The sequence below is a fragment of the Belonocnema kinseyi genome, chromosome 2, assembly GCF_010883055.1.
Source record: "Belonocnema kinseyi isolate 2016_QV_RU_SX_M_011 chromosome 2, B_treatae_v1, whole genome shotgun sequence".
NCBI classification, from domain to species: Eukaryota; Metazoa; Arthropoda; class Insecta; order Hymenoptera; family Cynipidae; genus Belonocnema; species Belonocnema kinseyi.
Genome location: NC_046658.1, coordinates 20,895,414 through 20,903,942, shown reverse-complemented (window position 1 = coordinate 20,903,942; position 8,529 = coordinate 20,895,414).

Genomic DNA, 8,529 nt, shown 5'->3' with positions numbered 1-8,529 from the left:
TTTTAACGCTTTCAATTTATTTGTGATTAACAATTTTTTGTAAATAAACTTCTAATTTTACAATTCAAATTGTGAAGGCTTGAATTCCATCAAGTGAAAAATTACTTATATTTCATGGTTGAAAATAAGATTTCGAAAGTTTTGAATTTGTATTGATTCTATTTTCAAAACTCTAATCTACAAACTTACAATATTCAAAGTTTTGAAATTTTTCTTTTTTCTAAATTTCAATCTGAATCTTTTAAAAATTTCAAGAGATTTCAAAAGATTTTTAAGGACTTTAATTATTGAGTATGTTTTAAAAGATGTCAAGGAATTTTAAGTTTATTTTTATAATTTAAAGGGGTTTCAAATAATTTTAAAAATTTTAGCAGAGTTATTTAAAACAATTTCAAAGGATGGTAGAAGTCTTAAGAAAAAGGTCAAGGTAGGTCAAAATATTTTGAAGGTATTGCAATATTTGAGAGTAATTAAAAATGTTGCAAGGAATCTTCAATTGATTACGGCAATCTAATATGAGATTTTGAAAGATTTATTAGATTCTAAGATATTTTAGCAGATTCCAAGGAATTATCAATTGATTTCAATAATTTAGTATCATATTGTAAAATATTTGAAATATTTTATGTTTTTTTTTTTAATTTTCAAGGAATTTTCAAGAGATTTCAAAAGATTTTAGAGGATTTTAAATATTTGAGGATGTTTAAAAAGATGTCAATGGATTTTCAATTCATTTTTATAATTTAAAGGAATTTCAAAGAATTTTAAAAATTATAGCAGGGTTGTTTAAAAAAAAACTCTAAAGAGCCTTATAAATCTTGAAAAGATGTCAAGGTGTTTCAAAATATGTTGAAGGTTTCGAAATACTTGAGAGTATTTTATAAGGTTTCAAGGAATTCTCAATTGATTACAGTAATTTATTACGAAATTTCAAAGGATTTTATATATCTTAGGATATTTTAATAGATTCCAAACAATTTTCCATTGATTTTAATAATTTAGTACAAGATTTTAAAGGATTTACAATATTCTAGGGTATTTTTAAAATTGCAAGAAATTTTCAAGATCATTGCAAAATTTCAAAAGATTTCAAGGATTCTTAATATTTTAGGATGTTTTAAAACATTCGAAACATTTTCGATTAATTTCAATAATTTAAAGCAATTCCAAAGAATTTTAATTAATTTCAACTTTTCAGGTTGAAAGTGGAACTGCTTTGTTAAAAATGTAGTTTTTTTTGGTTGATGATGTATCAATTTAGTTGAAAAAATTTGTTTTCTGAAAATTTAACTATTTTGTAGAAAATTTTTGTTTGTTTTTGTTTAAAAATTAATTTCTTTCAACTACAAGAAAATAATTCTTTTTTGTCGACAAATTAACTATGATCTAACATTAATTTTTGTATAGAAAATTAGACTTGGTGGAAAATAAATTTCTTTTATGTTTAGTATACAATTCAGCCTTTTGGATAAAAATTTAAATTTCTGTTTAGAAATTTAGCTATTTTGTTGAAAACAATTTCAAAATTTTTTTTTAATTTATGTATTTTATGCGAAATCTTTTTTTTTCAGAAAACTAATTATTTTAGTTAAAAGTTGAACTATTTCTATTAAAAAATAGTCAAATAGTCATTAGTATTAATATAATATTTTATAATTATAATATTAATTTGAATAATATATATACTTTATCATATTAACATCAATAATATATATAATATAATAATATCCATATTATATACACCTGAAAAACATAACCTCAAAATCGACTAATGAATGAAATTAAGAATAACGCGAAACATCAAAATCGCCAATTTATTTCTTTAATTTCTTTCTAATGGGGATAGAGATATAAATAGAAGACCACCAAGTCTTTCGTAACTTTCAAATCGGCAACAAAGATATCTTTGTGGCAACTAATTGAGCAGAAGCTTAATAGGTAAATCATTTCAGAAATTGCTAACTTTCGTCATTCACCAACGCGCAACTTGTGCCTTCAAAGTAACTCTTAGGTAATCCGCCAAGAGGGCGCGGTTATCAGCGCATGTTTTTCACATTCTCTTATTCCATTATCTCGGCAATCTCCCACCTCATCTCTGCTAGTACTGAAAGAAGATGCACTTGAAGGAGACGTCGTCCCATGTAAATGACAAGTATTTTATTTTTTAAAGTTTTTAACGCTGCATGAAAGAGTATTGCGATTACTCCGTGAGTCTCTAATGCAAATTTTAACGTAGAATCCGAATTACAACATTCTAAAAGTTGATTTTACTGTTTTTTTTTTTATTTTAAAAAGGAACTGAATGGGGTCTTTATGGGTACTTTGTAGAGGATCCAATCTGTTCCTTCGGTCCGCCAGGGTAATTATAAATAGTTTATTTCGATTTGATTATTTACCTCGCTTTTTGCACTTGTCATTTTTTGTATTATATAATAATGAATTTGAAGTTTAGTAAAACATTTTTTTTACCGATAATAAGGTTATTCGTCAATTTGTTCATAAAATTGGTTTATTACAAATAAATGGATTAATAAGCACATTATTTGTATTCTATGAGTTTCTAAACATTTATTTTAGACAATATAAAGTTTTCCTGATCAGTTATTAAAGCGTAAAAAATTGTTTTATAAAAAAAATTTAGTTTTTCCATGCTTTGAGTGGAAAAATTATTAATAAAAAGATAGAGGAGACAAAAGTTCGTAAAGACAAGATCTATAGAATTGAATAATCTTTAATTTAAAACAAAAAATTCAAAATCGCAAAAACTTGAAGGCTCTGAACATTTATAGAGTTAGAACATTTATAGAGTTTAATAGCTTATAGTCTGTTTATTTTAGAAATGAGGTTTTCAATAATATAATTAACAATTTAACTCGAAATCTCCTTTAAATTAAAATTTTTAAGTAAAATTATTAGGGGTTGTATGCAGCGAGAAAAAGGCTTTCAAGATTCAGCAATAAATAAATTATTGAACTGTATAAATGTATATATGACGTTCGGTTCAATTTAATTAAATATATACATTATATTGAATAATATTATATCCATTTTCTCATTTATCAGTCTTGTCAATGACTTTTTACCAAATTATTCCCTCAAAACATTTTAATTCAAATCAATATTACTGTTTAAAAATATTTCCTTCAAAAATTGCAATTGTTAAGATTTTAAAGGTACAAATATTGTTTACTTTGCAACTCAAGTTGTAGTCTTACATATTTTAATTATTATTATATTTATATTGGATACAAGTGATATATTTTTTATTAATTCTTCTGATCATGTATATTTTTTTTAAATAATTTTTTTATTATCTACTTTAATAATTTTAACCATAAATATTTTTTTTAACTAGAAAAAATAATAAAATCAATAATAACAGCAAAATAAATCGTAGAAATATGAAGTTCGAAATGCTTTCAAAATGTATCTTAAAATTAAATTTTATTCGCATTAAACTACATATTTTTATCACTATTTCTTCCTTTAAATAATTAGTAATGGTTACTCTAATTTTTAATATATATATTTTTTGTTGATTTTCAAACAGCATCAAGTTTTCAAATATTTTTGCTGTTTCTTAATGCAATTGAATGAAAAAGATAGACCTACTGTTGGTGGCGCCATCTATTGGATTAGTTTGACCGATAATTCCCCTCCGTACCGTAAGAAAACAGAAAAATGGGGGCGATGCATGGAGCTGCTGTAAACTCCTTATGCGCCATGAACCAGTTTTAGACCTGAAAATTTTGTTTATGACGAAAGACCAAATACGAAGAGTTACTTAATAAGAGTCGCCATCATGAAAAATATTTGGTTAGGTTGCAGGATAGGGGCGTCATCTGTCACCTCTGTTTTGGCTGGAAAAAATGTTGTTTGGCAACAAACTATTAGAATCTTTAATTTCAACGATAAATGAATCGATTTGATGAGGCAAAAAAGTTTAATTATTGTTACTTTCGCTTCTAGGATGTCTCAAATATGAGTCTGTCACGATATATCGTAATGATCATATTCAACGAGGAGTTGGAAATGAGTAGTGATGTGACCAACATTATTTAAAACATCGTAGTAATAAAAGTAACAATAATTTTAAAATTCTTCCTGATTAAATCCCTTCATTTATCGTTCAATTAAAGACTTTAAAAGTTTTTTTGTCGAAAAAAATCGTTTTCCAGCCAAAAAAAGGTGACTTCTCTCTTCTGAAATTGCACCAAATATTTAAACACTCTAAGCGTATCCACCTTACTCGAAGAATTTCATTTTTTTAAACGATGAAATTCGAAAGTCGACATTTTTTAAATGTATTCTTTCTAAAGGTCAATACACATACACAGGCTCGACATTGATATTCATACATACATACATACATACATACATATATATACGAGGTGTGTTTAAAAAATGAGGTGTCTTTATGGTTTTCTCAAAAAATATCCATTTATTCCTCAATATTTATGTTGTCCCCTTCAAAGTAGTCCCCCTCAGATATAATACACTTGTGCCAACGCTTTTTCCAATCATCGAAGCACTTCTGATAATCATTTTGTGGTATAGTCTTGAGTTCTTTCAGCGATGCAGTTCTTATCTGTGGTGCTGTCTTTGGTCAGAAAATCTTTCATAAGCAACGATGAATGAGCAGGTGCGATGCAAAAGCTACGAATTGTTTTTCCAAAGTTCCGGACGTTTTTTGCGTATCGCCTCTCGCAAACGGCGCATAACTTGAAAATAATACTCCTTATTGACCGTACGACCTTGTGGTAAGAATTTCTGATGCACTACGCCGCGGTAATCAAAGAAGACAGTGAGTCCAGGGCGAGGTTCGTCTTCGACATCCTCTTGGCCTTCATAGAACAGCTTGTACCACTTATACACATTTTTCTTACTCAGAGTAAACTCACCGTATGCAACTGTCAACATTTCAAGAGTTTTAGAGCACTGGATTCCATTTTTCACACAAAATTTAATGCAAACTCTTTGCTTCATTTTTTTCGAAATAAGAAAATCGCCGAGCACACGAAACCCTTCTAAGCTTTTACGCCTCTGCCAGAAAAAAAACACGAGCTATATAGTCAAAACTATTAACATATGATCGTGACGAATGTACCAACACAACAAAACAAAAGATTTAAAACTTGAATGTACGTAGCCCGCGAAAATTGAAATGTCACCTTACTTTTTGAACACACCTCGTATACCTGGCTTTCACCCAGAAGGCTCGGGTTCGATTCTCGGTACGGGAACCATTCGGCTCGGTTTTTATTCCTCTAGAATCAAACCTTAGAGCTTATGACAAAACCACCGAACGCATCCTCGGGTTGCGGATAGAGGGTCCCTGTACCAAGGGTTTCTGCTGAATATGGTTACAAGACAGTACGCAAGACAGTACGCGGGCAAGACAGTACGCATCCCGCATTCAGTGTGTGATTGACTACATCACATCTGGCAGGAATTTTACCGCCAAGGTTCGAAAGTTCGCGCACGAACTCCGGACCCGTTATCACACACTCAACAAGTTAAAGCTGCTGACCATCAGGCAGCATATTATTGAGATAATACGAATACTATCTGACGCTAAGAGAAGTCTAGAGCGGAGGGAGAGGTGGGTCCGAAAAAATCAACAATTTCTCTTTGACCTATCTCGACTCTTCCAAGACCCTCCAGTTACTGTCGAACACCCACCCAAACCAGAGGAGGTCGAAGTATTTTGGAGAGCAGTCTACGAAGTGCAGCATAGACTGGACGCAGACTCAAAAAATATAAATAGCTTCAAGGATTTATGTGTTGTCCTCATAACACCTGATAAAGAATGCCCACCCATCACTACCGAGGAGGTGAAAAAAGTATTGAGAGAGATGATGAACTATTCCGCACCGGGACCAGATTGTATCAAAACCTTCTGGTGGTAGAAGTTTTCTTCAACCCATCAGCATTTGGCCCGTATTTTCACCTCATATTTGAAGTCGGAAGAGACGATTCCGGAGTGGTTGGTGGAAGGGTGCACAATACTCCTGGCGAAAATAGGCAACTTAGCTGACCCGAGGAATTACAGGCCAATAACTTGTCTAAACACACTTTATAAGATATTCACAGCTATCCTAAATGATAGGATTGTTCGGGCAATTGAACCTGTGTGGCAAGAAATGTATGAACAACTAGGCTCAAAGAAAGACGTAGCGGGATGTCGGGAAAATCTGCTCATCGATAGATTTGTCTGCAAAGATACAACATTTAACCAGCGTGACCTATCGATGGCTTGGATTGATTATCGGAAAGCTTTCGATTCTACCTCCCATAGACTTATCATCTGTCTTTTCGAAATCTTAAAGGTTCATCCACAAATAGTTAGTTGCTTAGATAGATTGATGCCGCTTTGGAAAACCAGATTTACTATTTCATCTGGAAAAAATCGTGTGACAACTAACAAGGTCACCTTTCACAGAGGTGTCTTGCAGGGCGACACTATGAGCCCACGTCTCTTTTGCCTTACATTATTACCACTATCTGTAGCACTTCGCCATTCCGACGGGTGCTTGTGCAGCAATCCTGCAGATCGAAAGTGAAGGTCACTCATGTATTTTAACTGGACGATCTTAAGATCTATGCTAAAAACAAAGAGTAACTACATCTAGCTCTAGGGATTGTCCAACGATATACTAAGGAAATTGGAATGGAAGTTGGGTTAGACAAATGCGCCAAGGTTTATTTGAAGCGAGGAAAACTTAATGGTATCCCTGAAGATCCTTAGCTCGTTGATAGAAGCGCTATACGACACCTTTGCGCTGGAGAGACTTATACATACCTGGGCGTGCCACAAAGCCGCTTTCAGGATGTGACATCTATAAAGGATACTCTCGGAAGCAGATACAAACGTCTCATCCCACAGATTTGGTCTTCCGAACTGTCGGCGAGGAACACAGTATCTGGAACGAACATGCTTGCCGTCCCGGTAGTACTCTATTCATTTGGAGTAGTTCCATGGACGAAGAACGAGCTCAAATCCCTTGATATCGGGACAAAGAAGGTTATGCACATGAACAAAAGCATGCATCTTAAGTCTTCCGTTCCGCGACTGTACATCTCACGCCGTCAAGGTGGTCGCGGAATATTTAGTCTTGAATGTCTTCACAACAGGATTATTCTGGGTACAAAACATAGAGTTGCAAATAGAAGAGACCCTCTTCTTAAAATGGTCAGGAATCACGAAGAAGCGGGCAAAGGAGCTTTTCTGTACAAAGCAGCGGAGGAGGCTGCTGAAACACTCGGACTTGACTTCAGTATTGACTTGACTTCAGCACCTCTTGGAGGTGCCAAGCTTTCACTCTCTAATGGCCTAAAAAGCATCCCTGCGTGTCAACAATATGCCAAAACACTTGCGGGAAAAATGCAGAAGGCGGTAGTCCTTGGATCGCTCCGTGTTCTTAGGGTGCACGAGGCGTTTGCTGGATCGTCGTATTGATTCCCTTACAGAATGTCACCACCTATCTCACGATCGTGAAACGTGGTTGTAGCTGAAATTTTACCGCGATTTCGCTGGGAGCGGGTGCAATTTTCCAGATTAGCACCCACTTCCTGCGAAATCCTGCGGTTGTCCTTATGACAAATTTTTAAATATATATGCCCAGTCACAAGGATGCTCTCACGCCACCCACGAGACCTTGAAAAAGAGTCGCGCTTTGTCCCACATTATTTTAGTGATCAATCACAGAGGTGCCAACCAGCCCTGTACGAAACGTTGAAAAGGGGTAGGGGTTTGACCAACATTATTTCTGTAATCAGTCACAGTGAATTTTGTGTACCAGTACCGACAGTGTTACAATATTACACAATTTTACACAATTTTTCACAATTTTACACAATGTCACACTTTGTCTTAATATTACATTTTTTTCCATAATATTAACTTCTCGAACGGCTAGGACTAGTATTACGGAAAATTTCGTAACAATATCCCTCACGGTACGGGAGGGCTAATCGTACAGAAAATTCCGTAACATTAGCTCCAACTAAGTCGCTCGCTAATTTTACGGAATATTCCGTACGCTTAGACACTTCGTATTTTAAATGTAATGCTAACCTTCTCACTGGATACTTGCTGCCATTCTAAAAAATGTGTACCCAAATCTAACACCCGGATATTCAGGTACACTACCGTTTAAAAGTTGAAGTTCACCTCTTTTTTGATGATTGACTAAGTTCTCTTAATTTTAAATATAACAAAGCTAAAATTTTTTCTCTACAAAGGATTAAATGCTATAAAATTCTGTAGAAAATGAGCCCAGGATGAACTCTATTTGGCAATTTTTCAAGTAGATTTTGCAAGAACAGTGTATATTTCAATGTTTTCCTAAGTTCTCAATAACTTCCTCAATCATTCATATTTTGTAATGTTCTTTGGCTCATTTTGAAGCTATTTTTCCAAAGTATCCTAAAAATTAAATAAATGTATATTTTGAGGAAATTTCATAGAAACTTCTTAATTATATGTTTCATATATTCTACAAAAATATTTTGGTTATTACAGAGAAT